General features: G+C 43.4%; 1 protein-coding gene across 1 annotated transcript in view; it reads left to right on the top strand.

Moving 5' to 3' along the window:
- Positions 1–3,872: 3,872 nt before the first annotated feature.
- The window catches only part of fstl5 (follistatin-like 5), a 780,144-nt gene continuing 761,585 nt past the window's right edge, over positions 3,873–22,431 (top strand). The window contains exon 1 of the mRNA XM_078209651.1: positions 3,873–4,210. The gene's annotated coding sequence lies outside the window, so the exon portion shown is untranslated. The remainder of the gene's footprint in view (positions 4,211–22,431) is intronic.

Here is a 22,431-nt window from a genome sequence, read left to right as displayed (position 1 = left end):
GCAGCAATTTCTTTCTCTTCAGATTTCCAATTCCCTTTGAAAGCCATGAGTGAATCTGCTTCCATGCACTCTCAGGCAGTGCATTGCAGATCCTAAACATTTTTTGATTTGATTTGATTTATTATTGTCACATTTATTGGTATAAAGTGAAAAGTATTGTTTCTTGCACTCTATACAAAGCATACCATTCATAGAGAAGGAAAGGAGGGAGTGCAGACTGCAGTGTTACAGTCATAGCTAGGGTGTAGAGAAAGATCAACTTAATGCGAGGTAGGTCCATTCAAAAGTCTGATGGCAGCAGGGAAGAAGCTGTTCTTGAGTTGGTTGGTACATGTCCTCAGACTTTTGTATCTTTTTCCCAACAGAAGAAGGTGGAAGAGAGTATGTCTGGGATGTGTGGGTCCTTAGTTATGCTGGCCGCTTTTCTGAGGCAGCGCGAAGTGTAGACAGTGTCAATGGGTGCAAGGCTGGTTTGAGTGATGGACTGAGCTTCGTTCAAGACCCTTTGTAGTTTCTTGCGGACTTGGGCAGACCAGGAGCTGTAACAAGCTGTGATACAACCAGAAAGAATGCTTTCTATGGTGCATCTGTAAAAGTTGGTGAGAGTCGTAGTGGACATGAAAGTTTCTTTAGTCTTCTGAGGAAGTAGAGGCATTGGTGGGCTTTCTTAATGATAGCGTCGGCATGAAGGCACCAGGACAGGTTGTTGGTGATCTAGGCACCTAAAAACGTGAAGCTCTTATTCATTTCTGCTTCGTCCGCATTGATGTAGACAGGGGCATGTCCTCCACTACACTTCCTGAAGTTGATCACTATCTCCTTCATTTTGTTGACATTTAGGGAAGAGATTATTGTCATTGCACCAGTTCACCAGATTCTTTACCTCATTCCTGTACTCCATCTCTTCATTGTTTGAGATCTGACCCACTATGGTGGTGTCATCAGCAAACTTGAAAATCGAGTTGGAGAGGAATTTGGCCACTCAGTCATAGGTGTATAGTAAGGGGATGAGTACACAGCACTGGTGTTGAGGATGATTGTGGAGGAGGTGTTGTTGCCTATCCTTACTGATTACAGTCTGTGGGTTAGGAAGTTCAGGATCCAGTCACAGAGGGAGGAGCCAAGCCCTAAGCTATGGAGTTTAGAGATGAGTTTCGTAAGAACAATGCTGTTGAAGGTTGAGCTGTAGTCGATAAACAGGAGTCTGACATAGGTGTCTTCATTATCTAGGTATTCTACGGTTGAGTGCAAGGCCACGGTGATAGCGATGACTTACTATATAAAAAGAGATTTCCTCATGTCACCCTTTGTTCATTTGCGATCACCTTGAATTATTGTCCTCTGGTTCTCAATCCTTCTACCAATGGGGACTGTTCCTCCATATCTACTCTGTCCAGATTCTTCATGATTTTGATCACCTCCATCAAATCCCCGCTCCACCTCTCTACTGAGAACAATGTGTTGACTGGGAGTGTCTCGGAGGGGAGTGTTGACCCGTTAGAGAAAATCTCCATTACAACGGAGGAAGTGTTAGGTTTTTTAGGGAATATAAAGACTGACAAATCCCCAGGGCCTGATGGAATCTATCCCAGGCTGCTCAGGGAGACGAGAGATGAAATCGCTGGGCCTCTGACGCAAATCTTTGTCTCGTCACTGAACACAGGTGAGGTCCCAGAGGACTGGAGGATAGCTAATGTGGTCCCGTTATTTAAGAAGGGTAGGAAGGATAACCCAGGAAATTATAGGCCGGTGAACTTGACGTCCGTGGTCGGGAAGTTGTTGGAGAGGATTCTTAGAGATAGGATGTATGCGCATTTAGAAAGGAATAAACTCATTAACAATAGTCAGCACGGTTTTGTGAGAGGGAGGTCATGCCTCACTAACCTGGTGGAGTTTTTTGAAGAAGTGACTAGAATGGTTGATGAGGAAAGGGCCGTGGATGTCGTCTATATGGACTTTAGTAAAGCGTTTGACAAAGTCCCTCATGGTAGGTTGGTGCAAAAGGTTGGATCTCATGGGATAAAGGGGGAGGTGGCTAAATGGGTGGAGAACTGGCTTGGTCACAGAAGACAGAGGGTGGTTGTGGAAGGGTCTTTTTCCGGCTGGATGCCTGTGACTAGTGGTGTTCCGCAAGGCTCTGTATTGGGACCTCTGCTGTTCGTGATTTATATAAATGATCTGGAAGAAGGTGTAACTGGGGTGATCAGTAGGTTTGCGGACGACATGAAAATGGCTGGACTTGCAGATAGTGAGGAACATTGTCAGAGGCTATAGAAGGATATAGGTTGAAAATTTGGGCAAAGAAATGGCAGATGGAGTTCAATCCAGATAAATGCGAAGTGATGCATTTTGGTAGAACTAACGTAGGGGGGAGCTATACGATAAATGGCAGAACCATAAAGGGTGTAGATACGCAGAGGGACCTGGGTGTGCAAGTTCACAGATCCTTGAAGGTGACGTCACAGGTGGAGAAGGTAGTGAATAAGGCACATGGCATGCTTGCCTTTATAGGTCGGGGGATAGAGTATAAAAGTTGGGGTCTGATGTTGCAGTTGTATAGAACGTTGGTTCGGCGGCATTTGGAATACTGCGCCCAGTTCTGGTCGCCACACTACCGGAAGGACGTGGAGGCTTTAAAGAGAGTGCAGAGGAGGTTTAACAGGATGTTGCCTGGTATGGAAGGGCTTAGTTATGAGGAGAGATTGGGTAAACTGGGGTTGTTCTCACTGGAAAGACAGAGGATGAGGGGGTGACCTAATAGAGGTGTATAAAATTATGAAAGACATAGATAGGGTGAACAGTGGGAAGCTTTTTCCCAGATCGGTGGTGACATTCACGAGGGGTCATAGGTTCAAGGTGAGGGGGGGAGGTTTAAATGGATATCAGAAGGACGTATTTTACACAGCGGGTGGTGGGGGCCTGGAATGCGCTGCCGGGCAAGGTGGTGGAGGCGGACACACTGGGAACATTTAAGACTTATCTAGATAGCCACATGAACGGAGTGGGAATGGAGGGATACAAAAGAATGGTCTAGTTTGGACCAGGGAGTGGCGCGGGCTTGGAGGGCCGAAGGGCCTGTTCCTGTGCTGTATTGTTCTTTGTTCATCACAATTTCTCCAATCACATCCATGGAAACATTTTTAAATTTCTTTCTGAACCCTCTCAAATACCTTTGCATCCACCCTCAAAGGTGCTGCCCAGATTGAACAGAATACTCCAGCTGAGACCTTCTCATCAAAATTCAGGACCACTCCCTTGAAAAGTTTTTCAAAAGTTCTTATACTAGAAATTCAGCACCAACAAAATTAACTAAAAGCACCTCACCTAGAAACTGGGTGCCTTTTAATAGCACTAGTGTTTGGAGTAGGGGGTTCCTTGTGCAGCTGAGTGATTTAGACATTTAAATTCTAAAATGACAAATCAAGCACCAAATCAGTGTAAGTGGCTGTCTGACATCACGATCCACCCACTCTACATGCATCTGGCGCAAGCATAACATGTTGGTGCTATCCTCCTCTTCGTTCGGGCTCACCACAGAGTGCTGCATCTGAAGTGTGGCCAGAAGTGTTCCATAACTCCAGTACCAGCGATGCCACTAAGTGCCCTCTCTGGTAGTTACTTTGCTGGAGTGAAATAATGGCTATCTTTAATGGCTAAATGTTTTACGATTTTTAAAAATGGGTACACTTTATCAGCATGTGTCAGATTTAAAGATGGGGAATCCTCTGGCCCAGTTGACAGGCTGCAGAGCTGGAAGAGGAAGAGCTGGGGGAGGGACTGCCTTCGCTCCCGCCCCTCAGCAGGTGGAACAAACTCTGCGGCTCCTTTGGTTGGATGTAAATGTAGTTGACGGGGTGGGGCGAGGTGGCAGCGTTGGGAGCTGTTCATTTACTCAGTGCTTTTTGTATGGAGGTAGGGAAAGCAGTGTGTCTTGTCTGCTGGAGCTTACTGTTCATCCAGAGCGCACCGGATAGCGGGCAACTCATCGCTGGTACACCACGTTTCCGATAGGAATTACTGCTGCCTTATTGTCCACTCCGCTTCTTTCACTTACACGCGGAGCTGTTTTATTTCTTTTTGTTTCGGCTCGACAGACAAATTAAGTTCCCGCGTCATTTTTTTCCCGTTTATGGAAACTGTGAACAAAAACCTTAAACTGTGAATAAAAACCTTAAACTGTGAATAAAATTGCATTGCTTCCTAACAACAGGTAAGACGATTATATAAATCTATTGGGGGGGGGGGGGGGGGAAGAGGCGGAGCACTGATTACTGAAAGTGTCGTGTTACTGATACATGATAGGTTTTTGAAGTACTTCGTTCAAGATTTATAAGAAAAGCGACTAAAGCTGTTCAAAAAATATCTGTAAAGGGGAAAAAACAGGCTGGACGGTGATTAAATTCAGTAAATGCAGTGCTCTAACTAATGAAAAAAATAGCTGGTAACTATCATAGAAAGTAATAACAGACGATGCCTAACATTTTGAGCAGTAACACCCTGATGTAAATCTGGAAATCTGTCACGTAGCGTAAGATTTATAGACCAAGTTAAAAGTGATTAATCTGGACAGTTGGCGCGACATTCGATTGGAATGAATATATTCTGCAGGTGCCCAGAGTTTGGCTGAGGCTTTCTCATCCACATTAACAACACCCATTTCAGATCACGTGTAAATTGCTGTTTGGTGAAGGACGAGATGTATATTCTGGATTTTGGAGGATAGTTTGAGGCTTTTAATAGGCGCTTTCGCCTCGCACCTTACAAGGCGCCCCAGAGTCAACAACTGTTGTTGAAACATTTCAGATATGTGAAGCTTCATGGCAATTCCGATTTTCCCCTCCGCTTTGGTCGCGCTCTGTTTTTTAAAAAAAATGGAGAAGTCTTAACTTGCGCGACATTGTAAGCACGGGGGGCGAATGCAGGACAGCATTTGGCAGCTGTGGAGAGCCTGGCTGTGTTACTGAGCGCTGTGGTGTGGAATGAAGCTCAGCCTCAATTTACATGTGAATCAGCTGAGCTTTTTATTCATTGACCCGAGCTTTCGAGGGAATATATTAAAGCCGACAAAGTGTCTCGCAACGTTCTTTGAGATTCACCGTAACTGTCGCCAATGATCCTTCTGGCGGTTATTTTACCCCATTTTACAAGTGGCTGCCTGGCGATGTTCACATTTTTTGCTAACGAATAAAGTACTCTGTAGTTTAAAGCCTCTAGTCGGAATTGGAAGGCTATTTTAAAATTCCAATACATACAACAAAAGGGAAAAAAAATTGAAGTTCATAAAATTTCGAGCTTGTGCTGAAGATGTGCTATAATTTGGATTTTGTTTTAGCGCTGAATACTTGTGTGTGAATGCATTTGGGAAGGGATTGTTTGCGAAATTTTGGGGTCGGGGATATGCTTCCTAATGTAATCCATTCGGAAACGTGGAGAAAACATTTGTTTTTCTTGGCCGAACATAGCAGAAATAGTAAACTCCCATATGAGACAATTGTCTACGAACCGCCGAGTTTTGCAAAAGCTATATCAAAACTGCACATATCAGCAATGTTCAGAATCGGATTTACATGCTGTGCGCTATCTCCATGACAAACGCGATGAAATGGCGTGTGTACGTGTGGTAGAGGTTTCTAAGGATCTTACTGGAGATTGTAATTGGGGTCATTTTCTTCTGATATCACCAATCGCCCACCAATAGTTTGAAGATTTGTCGCGGTTGAATGGAAATTATTTATTAGTCACTTGGCATGTAATTCGAACTGACCGGCTTGTCAGAAGTTAATATTTTGTACATATTTTCAGCCCTCTAATTGTATGTGAATGCATAAGGCAATTTAAATAATTTGAAATAGTGATGCTGGAAGCACTCAACATGTCAAACAGCATATGTGGAGATAGGAACTGAGTTAATGTGCCATATCCTGTGACCTCTAGTCGGAATTGGAAAATGTTAGTGATGTAACAGGTTTTAAACAAGTCCCGAGTCATAGGGGGTGGGGGAGGAAAAAGCAAAAGGAAATCTTTGATCGGAAAGAAGGCAAGAGAGAATAAATGACAGAGGAGTGTCGTAATGAAACAAAAGGTTGAGCTAAAGAAGCTGTATATGGTAACAGCAGAATCAATACCAGCCCTTGATGTGTTTTTAAAAAAAAGAGGAGGCTGTGGTTACGATCTGAAATTATTGAACTTATTGAGTTTGGAATGCTGTAAAAGTGACTAATCTAAAGACCAGCTACAGTTCTCAAACTGCTTTTGTGTTACTGGGACAATATAGGAGGTTGAGGCTGGAGTGTGGCAGAAAATTAAAATGGCAAGTGACCAGAATCTCAGGGTTATGCTTGTGGATTGATGGCAGTTGTTCAACAAAGTAATCACCCGATCTATGTTTGGCCCTTCTAATGTAGGGGAGACTATATGTTGTGAGCAGCAAATGCAGTATACCAAATCGAAAGAAGTACAAGTAAATCATGGCTTCATCTAGAAGAATTGTTTGGGCCCATGGATGGTGGAAAGGGAGCAGGTGTTATGTATCCTCACTTCGGTGGAAAGATGCTGCAGGCAAGGGATTGGGACTCATGGGAGAATGGACCATGAAACCATGGAGGGAACAACCCCTTTGAAATACTGAAAGAAATTGGAAATAATATATTTTAATTGATAATTATGAATTGCTGCAAAAATAAATACGTTTGAAAAGTTTACCAGGTGGATGGTGGGACTGATGTATGAGGAGAGATTGACTAGGTTAGGATTGTTTTCGCTGGAGTTCAGACGAATGAGGGAGGATCTTATAGAGACTTATAAAATTCTAACAGGACTAGACAAGGTAGATGTAGGGTGGATATTCCTGATGGTGGGGGGAGTCCAGAACCAGGAGTTAGTGAGGATTCAGGGTAGACCATTTAGGACAGAGGTGAGGAAACATTTCTTCACACACAGAATGGAAGTAGTTGATGCCCAATCATTTGAATATATTCAAGTGGCTGGATATAGCACTTGGGGCGAATGGGATTGAAGATTATGGGGGGGGGGGGGGGGGGGGGGGGTGGGGGGGGGGGAGCAGGATGAGGCTATTGAATTGGATGATCAGCCATGATCGTACTGAAAGGCGGAGCAGGCTCAAAGGGCCAAATGGCGTCTCCTGCTCCTATCTTCTGTTTCTATAAAATATGTTCTTGTGTAAAAAGTTCAGAAATAGAATCAACAGCCCAGGTTGTGTTAATTACATGACCATTGCTTTCCATATATTTCTTAGTAATCTACAATGCTTCTCATACCATTGCAAATACTTGAAAATAATTAAAACCAAATGGGAATATGTGACTATAATAAACTAAGGTACAATAGTTTTGACCACTCACTTATGGATTAAAATGTAATTTAAGTGAAAATCTGGTAATATAAATAGCTTTTTTTGAATTAACATTTGTATTTGCCTTTTGATTTTATTTTTACAAATAATTTGGAGAATAAAAGATAAGTTGGTATGTATTACATCCTGCAACTACCTACAGTTAAAATTACCGATGTAAAAATTGAAGCAAAAGTGTAAATTTGAAATAGCGGTTCATCAGCATCACAAGTTATGATTTGAAGTGTAGATGCTGTGCCAGAAAAATATCTGAATTTGCCTAATATTTGAGTTGAATTTGTGTTGCTGTATCATATAATGTGACAGGAAGAACTTTGTTGATGTGTGATCTTCTCTCTGTGACAGGAAGAGACCATTCTTTTTGACAATGATTATATTGTCTCTTTCAAGAGAATCACTGACCTGTGCATTGTGCAAAAAAACTGAGTGAAGAACTGTGGTGATACACTGTTGACCTGGAAGCTTCACAATGTTACAGTGCCAGAAGCTGAAGGCATTGATACACATTCAAGGTCACTTTCTATACTCCTGAAGCAATGGCTGACCTTGGGGTGTTGTAATGTTAAACTATTGGATTTAAATTCAAATGTTTAGCAGAGTAACAAGGGTTGACGCGTAAAGAAAATGCAAAAAAGCGCACATTTATGCAGTAACAATCTATGGGTAAATTGTGCTACAAAACTAATATTGTTTAAGATGATTATTCAGTAGTTTGCAATACTTGAACTGCGTCCACTCTCTGTCCTAGAACAACATCAGTAATTACATACATATAGTTGCCATTGGGAATTTATGTCCAATGACAGCTGACATCACTGCTAACATCAAATACTGCTGGGATTCACTTGGGGTTTGGAGATTCCCTAGAGGACTAAAAAGATTTCAAAATTTCAACAAAAATAGAAATTGTTGACGTGATAATAGTCCAATCAAAATTGCCTTGTTAACTAATAGTATGTTGAACCATTAAAAATAAATAACATTTTTACAGCATTGTGTTGTAAGTTAAACTTCCACTTGGCATGAAAACTTTTTTTTATCATAAACTTCCACATAATATCCTCCTGTAAAAACTGACCATGGCAGCAATTTTAAGTTGTCAAATAAGTGAATCATGGCCAGGGTCTCCCTTATTTACAAAGGGTTTGGTTGAAATGTGAAGAGAGAAAGAGAACAAAATCAAACTGGTCCAATTATGAGACATGGCAGTGATTGGTGTTTGATGGGAAATTCTGGAGGGAGGTGTCTAGGGCACTTAAGATAAAAAAACTTAAAGGTAAGATTCTTGTGTTGTTTGTAAAGCAGCAGCTGGCATGTGCGGGATGATTATAGTCATTACATGAAATCCAACATTTGGAATAGCATTTTCCACTTTTTTTCATTTCAATAGAAAAACGTTAGTCAGGCAGGGCTTGTTACAATTGCTGTGCAACTGAATTGTATTAGACTAAATTATTAATACAGGTACATATGTTATTGGAAGTCCATGAGTGAATTTACACAGGGACATAAGAGCCTGCTCTTATGTGGCCCATTCGGTCCCTTGAGCCTGTTCTTCCATTCAATTAGATCATGGCTAATCTTCTATCTCAATGCCATCTGCCGACACTTTCTTCTATCCTTTGATGTCATTAGTAAATAGACATCTGTCACCTTCTGCTTTGATCAATGATTGAGCCTCCATGGCTCAGTCATTGAGCCTGCTCAGAATGCCAAAGATTCACCATCTTCTGACTGAAGAAATTCTTCCTCTTCTCGGTCCTAAATAGCCTCCTTTTTATTCTGAGACCATGCCCCCTGGTTCCAGAACCCCCTCAACTAAGGGAAACATCCTTCCTGCATCTATCCTGTTGAGCTCTCTAAGCATTTTGTATACTTCAATGAGATAATCATCTAAACACTAGAGAATACAGACCGAGTCTCCTCAATTGCTCCTTGTAGGACCATCCACCATCCCAGAAATTAGTCTGAACCTTTGTTGCACTCCCTCTGTGGCCAGTGTATCTTTCCTTGGGTAAGGAGATCAAAACTGCACACTACTCCAGGTGTGGTCTAATTTCTCTGCATTACTGTTTTTCCTACCAAGATGGATAACTCTGCATTTTTCCACATTACATTCCATCTGACATGTTCTTGCTCACTCACTTCGTCTGGCTAAATCTCCTTGAAGCCACCTCACAAATCACAAACCCACCTAGTTCTATGTCATTAGCAAACTTGGAAATACTATATTTGTGCCCCACATCCAAATTATTGATTGTGAATAGTTGGGGTCTAAACATTGATACTTTCAGTACCACAGTACTGCCAACCTGAGGATGACCCATTTACCCCTAGTCTGTTTTCTTCTGTCAACCTATAGAATATAGAATATTACAGTGCAGTACAGGACCTTCGGCCCTCGATGTTGCGCCGACCAGTGAAACCAATCTAAAGCCCCTCTAATCTACACTATTCCAATATCATCCATATGTTTATCCAATAACCATTTGAATGCTCTTAATGTTGACGAGTCCACTACTGCTGCAGGCAGGGCATTCCACGCCCTTGCTACTCTCTGAGTAAAGAACCTACCTCTAACATCTGTCCTATATCTCTCACCCCCCAATTTAAAGCTATGTCTCCTCGTGCTAACCATCACCATCCGAGGAAAAAGGCTCTCACTGTCCACCCTATCTAATCCTCTGATCATCTTGTATGCCTCTATTAAGCCACCTCTTAACCTCCTCCTCTCTAACGAAAACAACCTCAGGCCCCTCAGCCTTTCCTCATACGATTTTCCCACCATACCAGGCAACATCCTGGTAAATCTCCTCTGCACCCTTTCCAACACTTCCACATCTTTCCTATAATTTGGCGACCAGAACTGTGCGCAATACTCCAAATGCGGCAGCACCAGAGTTTTGTACAGTTGCAGCATGATCTCCTGGCTCCGAAACTCAATCCCTCTCCCAATAAAAGCTAACACACCGTATGCCGCCTTAACAACCCTATCAACCTGGGTGCCAACTTTCAGGGATCTATGCACATGGACACCCAGATCCCTCTGTTCATCCACACTACCACGTGTCTTACCATTAGCCCAGTACTCTGTATTCCTGTTACTCCTTCCAAAGTGAATCACCTCACACTTTTCCGCATTAAACTCCATTTGCCACCTCTCCGCCCAGCTCTGCAGCTTATCTATGTCCCTCTGTAACCTGCCACTTCCCTCCGCACTGTCTACAACTCCACCGACTTTAGTGTCATCCGCAAATTTACTAATCCATCCTTCCACGCCCTCATCCAGGTCATTTATAAAAATGACCAACAGCAGTGACCCACTGCGGTACACCACTAGTAACTGAACTCCAGGATGAATATTTCCCATCAACCACCACCCTCTCTCTGTCTTCTTACAGCTAGCCAATTCCTGATCCAAACCACTAAATCACCCTCAATCCCATGTGTCTGTATTTTCTGCAAAAGCTTACCATGGAGAACCTTATCAAACGCTTTGCTGAAATCCATATACACCACATCAACCGCTTTACCCTCATCCACCTCTTTGGTCACCTTCTCAAAGAACTCAATAAGGTTTGTGAGGCACGACCTACCCTTCACAAAACCGTGCTGACTATCCCTAATCAAATTATTCCTTTCTAGATGATTATAAATCCTATCTCTTATAATCCTTTCCAAAACTTTGCCCACAACAGAAGTAAGGCTCACCGGTCTATAATTACCAGGGTTGTCCCTACTCCCCTTCTTGAACAAGGGGACAACATTTGCTATCCTCCAGTCTTCTGGCATTGTTCCAGTAGACAATGACGAGACACAGATCAAAGCCAAAGGCTCTGCAATCTCCTCTCTAGCCTCCCAGTGAATCCTAGGTTAAATCCCATCCGGCCCGGGGGACTTATCTATTTTTACCCTTTCCAGAATTGCTAACACGTCCTCCTTATGAACATCAATCCCATCCAGCCCAACAGCCTGCATCTCAGTTCTCCCTTCGACAACACTGTCCCTCTCCAGTGTGAATACCGATGAAAAATATTCATTTAGTGCCTCTCCTATCTCTTCAGACTCCACGCACAACTTCCCACTACTGTCCTTGACTGGCCCTAATCTTACCCTAGTCATTCTTTTACTCCTGACATACCTCTCGAAAGCTTTAGGGTTTTCATAGAAATCATAGAAACCCTACAGTACAGAAAGAGGCCATTCGGCCCATCGAGTCTGCACCGACCACAATCCCACCCAGGCCCTACCCCCATATATTTTACCCACTAATCCATGCATCCCAGGACACTAAGGGGCAATTTAGCATAGCCAATCAACCTAACCCGCACATCTTTGGATTGTGGGAGGAAACCGGAGCTCCCGGAGGAAACCCACGCAGACACGAGGAGAATGTGCAAACTCCACACAGACAGTGACCCAAGCCGGGAATCGAACCCAGGTCCCTGGAGCTGTGAAGCAATTTTCCTTGATCCTACCTGCCAAAGACTTCTCGTGTCCCCCTCCTGACTCTTAACTCTTTCTTTAGGTCCTTCCTGGCTAACTTGTAACTCTCAAGTGTCCTAACTGAGCCTTCATGTTTCATCTTAACATAAGTCGTCTCTTTCCTCTTCACAAGAGATTCAACCTCTTCAGTCCTCGCCAGTACATTACCCCCAATCCCATATATTCCAATTTTGCTTACTAACCCGTTGTGTGGGATCTTATCGAAAGCCTTCTAAAGATCCAAGACTGGAAAACCTGCAAGTGTATACAATATCATTGGAAATAAGAATTGTGTTCACTATCATGTATCAGAAAAGGGGGAAAGACTGAAGGATAGCAAACAAATTGTAAGTAAAATAAAAAACAAGAATGAATATATTTTTGTAACTAGTTTTAAACACACAAATTCTTATGTGACAGGCGTTCCATCATTTTTGTTAACTTAGGAGAAATAAAGTTGAAATCTTATGGATTTAAATCCCTCGTGCAGTGGTAGGATCATTTCCAGATAATCAACCCTCCAAGTAGCAGGCCTTCCAGATGTTCTTTACAAGGGGCAGTTGATTATGAGCTCACCTCATGGATTGGCATCCAATTAGGGGGAGAAGGTGGAATGAAACACCAGAACAAAGAACAAAGGGCCCTTCGGCCCTCCAAGCCCGCGCCGCTCCCCGGTCCAGGATTGAATCCTGAATCCAGGATCCCCGCCCAATTTTCCAGCCTATCTACATACCAATATCCTATCCACCGAGCTGTCCCTCACAGCTACGATGCTTCTACAGAAGTTCTGGGACCCTTGCTCTTTGACCTGGATGAGGAAGTGGAAGGATGGGTTGGCAAGTTTGCTGATGACACGAAGGTTGGTGGTGTTGTGGATAGTGTAGAGGGATGTCAGCAGTTGCAACGAGACATGGATAAGATGCAAGATTGGGCAGAGAAGTGGCAGATAGACTTCAACCCAGATAGGTGTGTGGTGGTTCATTTTGGCAGGTCGAATAGGATGAAAGAATATAATATTAAGGGTGGCAGTGTGGAAGATCAGAAGGATCTTGGGGTCCAGGTTCACAGGATGCTCAAAGCAGCATCGCAGGTGGAGGCTGTGGTTAAGAAGGCGTATGGAATACTGGCCTTCATCAATGGAGAAATCGGGAGATAATGCTGCAGCTGTATAGGACCCGGGTCAGACCCCACCTGGAGTACGGTGTCCAGTTCTGGTCGCCTCATTACAGAAAGGATGGGGAAGCCATAGAAAGGGTGCAGAGGAGATTTACAAGGATGTTGCCTGGATTAGGTGGCATGCCTTATAGGTTGAGAGAGCTAGGTCTTTTCTCCTTGGAGAGGTGATCTGATGGAGGTGTAAAAGATGTTGAGGGGTATTGATAGAGTGGATTCTCAGAGGCTTTTATCCAGGGCTGAAATGGTTGCCACAAGAGGTCACAGGTTTAGGGTGCTGGGGAGTAGGTAAAGAGGAGATGTTCGGGCTAAGCTTTTCACTGAGGGTGGTGGGTGCGTGGAATCGGCTGCCGGTAGTGGTGGAGGTGGATTCGATAGGGTCTTTTGAGAGACTTTTGGATAAGTTCATGGAAGTTAGTAAGATAGAGGGTTATAGGTAAGCCTAGTAGGTAGGGACATGTTCGGCGCAACTTGTGGGCTGAAGGGCCTGTTTGTGCTGTAGCTTTTCTATGTTCTAAGCATGAGTGAAAGATCAGCATTTTAAAGGACATCAACAGCAGTCACAGTGGCAGAACTGTACAGCATGGTTTGCTCAGTGAAAAAAGGAGAATGGATGAGAGAACGAGACGGCTGGCCCCCAGCTTTGTAGATGTGTTTTTGGGGGAGAGTTTGGAAGTGGAGCTAGGTGTCCTTTTTCCAAAGGATGACAGATGGAAGACAGGCAACCTCACCAAATGTACTTGGCTGGAGGTCTCAGAGGAGATGAGCAGCCGGAGTGTGGTGTGAAAGAGATGGATCTGGTGGAGGAAACAATTCAATGAGCTCTTGAGCTGCAATTGTCAGAATTGCATGCTAGTTGAACCCTATATTCAAATGCAGCCAAATGCTCTTGCACACTTGGTGTTCTGAGACTTCATTACAGTTACAATAAAACAAAAAAAGCCCTCTAGCCCTCGCCCCTCATACCTCCACCCCGCCCCCCCCTCCCCACATACATACACACTCCCCATATCCTGTCCATGCCAACCTATGCCTCCCATTCACTCCCATGGCTTGTCATACCCTTATGCCAGTCCATGCCCCCTCTCAATCCTATGGCCTGTTATATTATGTATGCTTGGCTGAGAGTTCATCCGTCCATTTCTCTTGAAACAGCTGCACGCAAGAAAAACATTATTTGATTGATAGCTTTTGCTCTCATCTCTACCACTAATTTCACGATGCTTTTTTTTACAAGGTTACATGATTTCAAGGGTTTGTGGTTTCTGTTATTGATACTTCAAAGGATCCAAATGACACTTGCCTAGTAGTGCAATTACTTTCTTTTAATATATGGAAAGCTATGAATAGTTCTTCAAAAGCTTTGTTTAACACATCCAATTAACGCAAGTGGTCACTGACTCTAACAAATTTATATGGGGGGGGTGGTGGGGTTGGGGGCTCAATGGGCATGAAAGTACCATAGCTTTGTATAAGGCGTAAGGGAGGGAACTTTCCTTCGGAAAAGGACTGAGGGTTAGGAAGGAAACTCTCTTTAGGATATGGGATATAAAGAGTAACGGTTGAACTCACCTTTTAAAAGGCCTCCGTGCAGATTCGCTTTCAATTCCTATGAAAGTCTGAACTACACTTCTTTAAACACCTGGCCTGACTCCATGAACATTGCAGAGATGTAGGACATGCCTTCCTCCATAATGGAGTCAGCTAGGTCAGGAATGCCCTAGTGCGGGTTTTTGACAAGAAATAACTGGCACCCTTTAAAGGCACTCTCAAAATTCAGACAGCCTGGGAATGAGGCCAGGAACCCAGGATTTGAGACCCAACCCAATTTTCAATGGGCTCCTGAGTCATCCTGGACATTCAGTCCGTAATGTGGAAGCCTATTGTCAGATAGTGGTGCAGGCAGTCTTTGCCTTGCCTGTAAAATAACAAGCATTTGTTTACATTTTAAATTCACTCTTTGAATGCACAATCCAATACTTGAAGTGCTTGAAGAGCTGAATGGCCTGCTTCTGCTTTTAGTTTCTATACCACAGAAAGTAGTTGAGGCCGGAGCTTTGTCTGATTTAAAGAAGAAATTAGATATAGCTCTTGGGGCTAAAGGGATCAAGGGATATAGGGAGATGGGGGGAACAAGGATATTGAATTCCATGATCACAATGGTGGAGCAGGCTTGAAGGGCTTAATGGCCTACTCCTGCATCTAGTTTCTGCACAACTGCACAGGATCTGGCAGCAATCAAAAGTCCTTGGCCGCCTTCACTGCCACTGAAATATCAGACACTTAAGATAACAGATGCCATGAAAAATATGGCAGTGGATGCATTTCTCTAATTTGTATTGTCACAAATGTGTCCATGTATGGCCGGGCAATTGAATACAGTGCTAAGCCCCAGGATGTAGAAGGGGTGGATAGTGGTTAGCACTGCTGCCTCACAGTGCCAGGGACCCGGGTTCAGTTCCAGCCTCAGATCACTGTGTGGAGTTTGCATGTTCTCCCCATGTCTGCGTGGGTTTCATCTGGGTGCTCCGGTTTCCTCCCACAGTCCAAAGATGTGTGGGTTAGGTTGATTGACCATACTAAATTGCCCCTTAGAGTCGGGGGATTAGCAGGGTAAATATATGGGGATAGGACCAGGGTGAAATCATTGTCAGTGTTGGCTCGATGGATTGAATGGCCTCCTTCTGCACTGTAGGAATTTTGTGATTCTAGAAATAGGATGAAGCTGAACACATGATGAAAAACAATGCTGAGTAATTTTTCACCCCTGCCCATCCAGGATCCACTGAAAAATCTAAGTGGACATGAAGAAAATTCAGGCTTGTGTTTTCCAGTAAGTACTTTAACAGCTTTATAGATTGCAATTTAATTTTTGTAACTAGTTTTGTGAACACGAACGCTTGGCAATTCAGCATTTTAATACTCTTCACATCGGCATTAAACATTACACACAAACATTCTTTGATTAGAAGCAAGGTGGTGTTCTCAGAACATTGCACCATTAATGAGGAACATGCTGTCAGTATATTATGTTTGTCAAACTCACAAGTGCATTCTTGTTAAGCATGTTTAAGAAGTCCATACACTGAGGAAGTTGTCAGTGCATCTGAAAAGCATTAATCCATTTAAAAAAGGATGGATTAATGCCTTTGTTTAAATAGAAGCCTCAGAATTTAATATGAACAGATTAAACATTATTACCTATTTTGAGCCATTGGTTCAGTTTATAAGATTGAAAACACGTATGTACAGAAGCAAATGAAAAAAGGCATAATTTGATTTTTCGTAATGGCACAGATAAACTTTTCAGTATCTTATACTTTGGTAGTGAAAAACGTTCAGTCAGCATCTACAATAAACTTGTTCTTGCTTTAAAGGAAGTACCACTGCAGGTATTACAAACCCTATATTCTATCACTCTATAGGTTGTTGCATGTGAATACACACTTCGCATCAATGCTCTTCAGTCTTAACTGATTATGTTACTGCTGTTTTCAGTTCCCTCAATTTCTCTCAACTGTCAACTGTTCAATTTCTGCCCATTAAAGATAACCTTTCTATCCTTTTAAATCAGCATGCATTGACCTTGAGCACTATAAGCAAGCCCTCATCTTTCTGTACTTCAAGCTTTTTTCCAAAGTACGCCTTTACAATAAATCACAGATTACTGACCCAAGGAATAAATTATTTTGAATACTAATAGATTAACAAATTAATGTACTACCTATTTACAGATCTACTTATGTTGCATTTGTAGAACTGATGTTTTAGTGATCTGTAGGATTGAAAAACACATTAAACATGTAACAACTATAGTTCATTGAAATTTCAGAGTTTTACAATCTATCAGCAAATACTGGAGAAAAAAAATTATACAAGAAATGTTTTACAACAGGTATCATAAACACTGATTTATTACAGAGAAATAATTTCCTGGCAATCAGGTGCAGATCACTTCTTGATAAACCTTTTAATACAAAAATATAATCAATTCTCTTGGGTAAATATCATGCATATGCAAGTTGACATACGTTATGAAATAGATGATTGCACAAAACTGAACAAAGAAAATAACTTTTAGACTTAACAATACGCATGGTTCCAATTATATCAAAGACTGATATCCAAGCTATTTATGCTCGGACGCTTGTTATAAAATGCTTGAACTTTCTATGCAACATCATTTGATCCTTTGAATTAGGCACTAACTTGGGGTCCCTTCGCTAATGTGAATTAATGCTATTTAAGTGTCATTTGAATACCTTCTATGAGATGGTGTTTCCAACTAGCTTAATTTCTCCCATTCACTGACACTAGGTTAAAGTCCAACAGGTTTATTTGGTAGCAAAAGCCGCACAAGCTTTCGAAGCCTTAAGCCCCTTCAGGTAAAAGCCATCTCCTACGGACAAGCCCTCCGTATACACAGGATCGGCTCGGACGAGGAGGATCGCGACAGACACCTCCAGATGCTGAAAGATGCCCTTATAAGAACAGGATATGGTGCTCGACTCATCGATCGACAGTTCTGACACGCCACAGCAAAAAACCACACCGACCTCCTCAGGACAAACACGGGACATGGTGGACAGAGTACCCTTCGTCGTCCAGTACTTCCCCGGAGCGGAGAAGCTACGGCATCTCCTCCGGAGCCTTCAACATGTCATTGATGAAGACGAACATCTCTCCAAGGCCATCCCCACACCCCCACTTCTTGCCTTCAAACTACCGCACAACCTCAAACAGACCATTGTCCGCAGCAAACTACCCAGCCTTCAGGAGAACAGTGACCACGACACCACACAACCCTGCCACAGCAACCTCTGCAAGACGTGCCGGATCATCGACACGGATGCCATCATCTCACGTGAGAACACCATCCACCAGGTACACGGTACATACTCTTGCAACTCGGCCAACGTTGTCTACCTGATACGCTGCAAGAAAGGATGTCCCGAGGCATGGTACATTGGGAAAACCATGCAGACACTGCAACAACGGATGAATGAACACCGCTCGACAATCACCAGGCAAGACTGTTCTCTTCCTGTTGGGGAGCACTTCAGCGGTCACGGGCATTCTGCCTCTGATCTTCGGGTAAGCGTTCTCCAAGGCGGCCTTCATGACGCACGACGGCGCAGAGTCGCGGAGCAGAGACTGATAGCCAAGTTCCGCACACATGAGGACGGCCTCAACCGGGATATTGGGTTCATGTCACACTATTTATAATCCCCACAGCTTGCCTGGACCTGCAGAGTCTCACTGGCTGTCCTGTCTGGAGACAATACACATCTCTTTAGCCTGTCTTGATGCTCTCTCCACTCACGTTGTTTGTATCTTAAAGACTTGATTAGCTGTAAGTATTCACATTCCAACCATTATTCTGTAAATTGAGTTTGTGTCTTTATATGCCTTGTTTGTGAACAGAATTCCCACTCACCTGAAGGGGCTTAAGGCTCCGAAAGCTTGTGTGGCTTTTGCTACCAAATAAACCTGTTGGACTTTAACCTGGTGTTGTTAAACTTCTTACTGTACACTGTGCTCAGTAATTATAGTAAGTTAGGAGTTCTCAAACCTTTTGGATAGAATTTTCTCCAGTGAGTTGAGGTGTGACCAGGCTCCCGAAAGGGAGAGCTGGTGGCGTAGCGGTATTGTCAATGGACTAATAATCCAGAAACCCAGGGTTTGAATCCCACCATGGCAGATAGTGAATTTAAAAAAAATAAATCTGGAATTAAAATGCTCATGAAAAGACCATGTAACCATTGCTGGTAGTTGTTTTTAAAAAAAAAAAGATCTGATTCATCCTTTACTTGCCATCCTTGCCTGTCTTGCTAAGCCTAGATGTGCAGATCCACAGCAATGTGATTGATTCTTTAAAAAATGTTCTTTGAAACGCACTCCATTCAAATGGGCAATAAATGTTTGACATTCACACCTTAGAGTATGAACCACCTTTGGGCTGATGTCTTCCTGCTTCCCAGTGGTGGATTGAGACTGAAGTATGAAGCCCTCCCAGGTAGGCAATTAAAATGACAATCAAGAGCCATTTTAACATTTCAGTGCTTCTTTCCAAATAGCATATGGGTCATATAGGCTTCCTAGGTAGGTCATTGTTAAAGGCTGATGCTAATAGGAGCAGGTCCTTGAGGCAAATGGATTGTATTTGGGGAAGGTTACTTGGTAGCAATTCATTAAGGAGAGGAGACTTTGACACCCTACGATTTTGACCTTTTTGCCTGTGACCTGACATGGGGTAGCACCTGTAAATGTAGTGCAAACACAGATACCTGGGTGCAATGTAAGGGATGGATATGGCCACACCTAGAAGACACTCTGCATCAGATCGAAAGGCCAGGGTCAACTCTAGTCGTCTTAAAGCAATGGAGTTTCCAAAGTCAAGAAGCTGTCACATCAGATTGCAGATCTCTGCCCTGTTGGATGAACGAGTCCCACTCCTACAATATACAATCTATAGGCAACCATTGCAGACAATCCTGCAGCAATCTCTAGTAAGTTAGCTCTTCATACCACCAATTGGCCACAGTGGATGGCTCCTGAGTGACAAGGGGTATCCATTGAAGACCTGGCTGCTAATACCTCACAGAGGCACGCAAGAAGTATAATTGGAGCCTTATTACAACCAGGTCCACAATAGAGCAATCCATTCCACAAAGACCATGTGTAAGTGAAAGTAGAAGAATGGTATTGTCAGGATGGTGATGCAAGGATGAGGATGTAATGGGTGGACTGCTCTTTGTAACAAGTAGATCTGTTTGTTGGCAGGGATTTTAGGTATGGCTTTGTTGTCTACCACAGGCATACAGATGGCCTGAGTGAACTGCTGCACACATTGCAGTCAGCTGAAGCATTGGGAGCGTGACACATGTCCATGGCAGCAGTGGTACTTCTGAATAGTCATGCTCCACTGGATCCTCTGCTACTTTATCCTTTTCTTCTGGAACTAGGAGTACTTGAGGAAGTAGCCCTGGAAATACTAGATCCATTGGTGGTAGTTTTACAAAATTCTTTAGACTCTGGAATAACTCCTACAGATTGGAGGGTAGCTAATGTAATCCTCCTATTCAAATAAGGGAAAACAGGGAACTATAGACGAGTGAGCCTAAAGTCAGTACTGGGAAAATTGCTAGAGTTTATCAAGGAAGTCAGCATGGATTTACTAAAGGGAATTCATGCTTGATGAATCTATTGGAATTTTTTGAGGATGTAACTGAGAACCAGTGGATGTGGTTTATTTAGACTTTCAGAAGGCTTTTAACATGGTCTCACATAACAGACTACTATGTAAAGCACCTGCACCATGTGCTTTAAATGTCTTGAGATGGATGGAAAGCTGGTTAGTAGATAGAAAGCAGTAAGAAGTCTCAACACCAGGTTAAAGTCCAACAGGTTTATTTGCTATCACAAGCTTTCGCCAGCATCTCCACATCATGGTAGATAGAAAGCGAAGAGTTGGCATAAATGGGACTTGTTCTGATTGACAATCAATGACTAGTAGGGTTCCGCAGGGATCTGTGCTAGGACCTGAACTGTTCACGTTATATATTAATGATCTGGAAGAGGGAACTGAATGTGTTGTCTCCAAATTTGCAGATGATATAAAGGGTGGGAGGGTGAGCTGTAAGGAGGATGCTTCAGTGTGATTTGGACAGGCTGAATGTGTGGGCATGTGCATGGCAGATGCAGTACAATGTGGATAAATGAGGTTATTCACTTTGGTAGCAATAATAGGAAGACAGATTATTTGGGTGTAAATTGAGGGAGATGGATACTCTAGCTTGGAGTCCTAGTGCATCAATTGCTGAATGTAAGCGTGCAGTGCAGCAGACCGTAAAGAATGCAAATGGTATGTTGGCCTTCACATCAAGAGGAATTCAATATGGGGATGTTTTGCTGCAATTGTATAGGGTGTTAGTGAGGCCACACCTGGTGTATTGTGTGTAGTTCTGGTGTCCTTATCTGAGGAAGGATGTCCTTGCTATAGAGGGAGTACAGTGAAGGTTTACCAGGCTGATTCCTGGGATGGCAGGTCTGTCATGTGAGGACAGACTAAGTCGGTCAAGATTTTATTTATTGGAGTTGAGAAGAGTGAGGGGATCTTATAGAAACTTAAAATTCTGACAGGGTGGACTCAAAGAATGTTCCCAATGGTGGGGGAGTCCAGAACTAGGGGTCATCGTTTGAGGAAAGGGGGTAAACCTTTTTGATCTGAGGTGAGGAGAAATTTATTCGCCCAGCGGGTGGTGAATGTGTGGAATTCACTACCACAGAATATAGTTAAGGCTAAAACTGTCTGATTTCAAAAAGAAATTAGATGTAGTTCTTGAGGCTAAAGAATTAAGTGATATGGGAGGAAGGGGGTCAGGATATTGAATTTGATGAGCCATGATCAAAATGAATGGCAGAGCAGGCCCGAAAGTTCGAATGGCCTACTCCTGCTTCTAGTTTCTATGTTAACTCCTTGTCCTTGATGTATTGCCAAGGGGCATATGGGGGCTGGGGCCGGGCCAAGGGAGCAATCAGTGGGGGTGGGGGTTCCTGCTGCCGCTCTGCATTGGGATCAATTGGGGTCAGGAGGGAGGCCAGCGATTTTGGGGCGGGGGGGGGGGGGGGGGGTCTGCACTGCGGGCAGGTGTGGGTATTGGAGATCAGGGTGGTCCGGGAGGGGGGGGGGTGCTGCTGTGATTGGGCCATGGAGGGAGTTGGGAGTCAGGACAGGGGTCTTGGGCTGGCCAGCAAATGGGAGGCTGCAAGTTCAGGGCCACTGCATGCTCAGAGGCCCCCTGGTTTCAGCCTCCTGGGTGGGGATTGGCCCCACGCCCTGAAATCTAATGATATTCATGCTGGTGGTCTCTGCGTTGCACAGTGTGGGAGATTCTAGTGTGAAGTCCCACTGAAAAAAACTTTCCCGCGAATTCAATATTTAGAATTTTTTGGGGGAGAATTCAGCCTCTGCTGTGTATCTCTGGCATTTTGTTTTTACTTGCAAATAGATCCTCTAGCCAGTAGTGGCAGTGCTACACCAGCATTGGGCAAGTGTGGTTGCCATTACAGCATGGCAAGTTTCTATAGAGAACTTATAATTGTACAGATGAGAATTTATAATAGCAGATATTGCCAGGAAGTATTTGTAAATTTTAATATAAAATGTCTCACTGCTGCAGCAGTGCACACACAGAGTAAAGACCTGCTATGATGGCCATAAAAGCTATGGAGGATCATCAATAGATCTTCCTATGGGTTTTGTGGAGTACAAGCTGCCTTATTGAGCAAGCAGAGGCTCACCCAATGGGAAGAGATCAGTGGGGTTTTAAACCTGTTACTCTATCCAGACCTTTGTTCTACATCTCGAGTGGAGACTACCCGAGAGAGTCAGTCTGCCA

This window comes from Mustelus asterias, chromosome 1 (genome assembly GCF_964213995.1).
Source record: "Mustelus asterias chromosome 1, sMusAst1.hap1.1, whole genome shotgun sequence".
Lineage (NCBI taxonomy): Eukaryota > Metazoa > Chordata > Chondrichthyes > Carcharhiniformes > Triakidae > Mustelus > Mustelus asterias.
The sequence above is the reverse complement of the archived record's forward strand: the minus strand, read 5'-3'. Positions and strand labels throughout refer to the sequence as shown.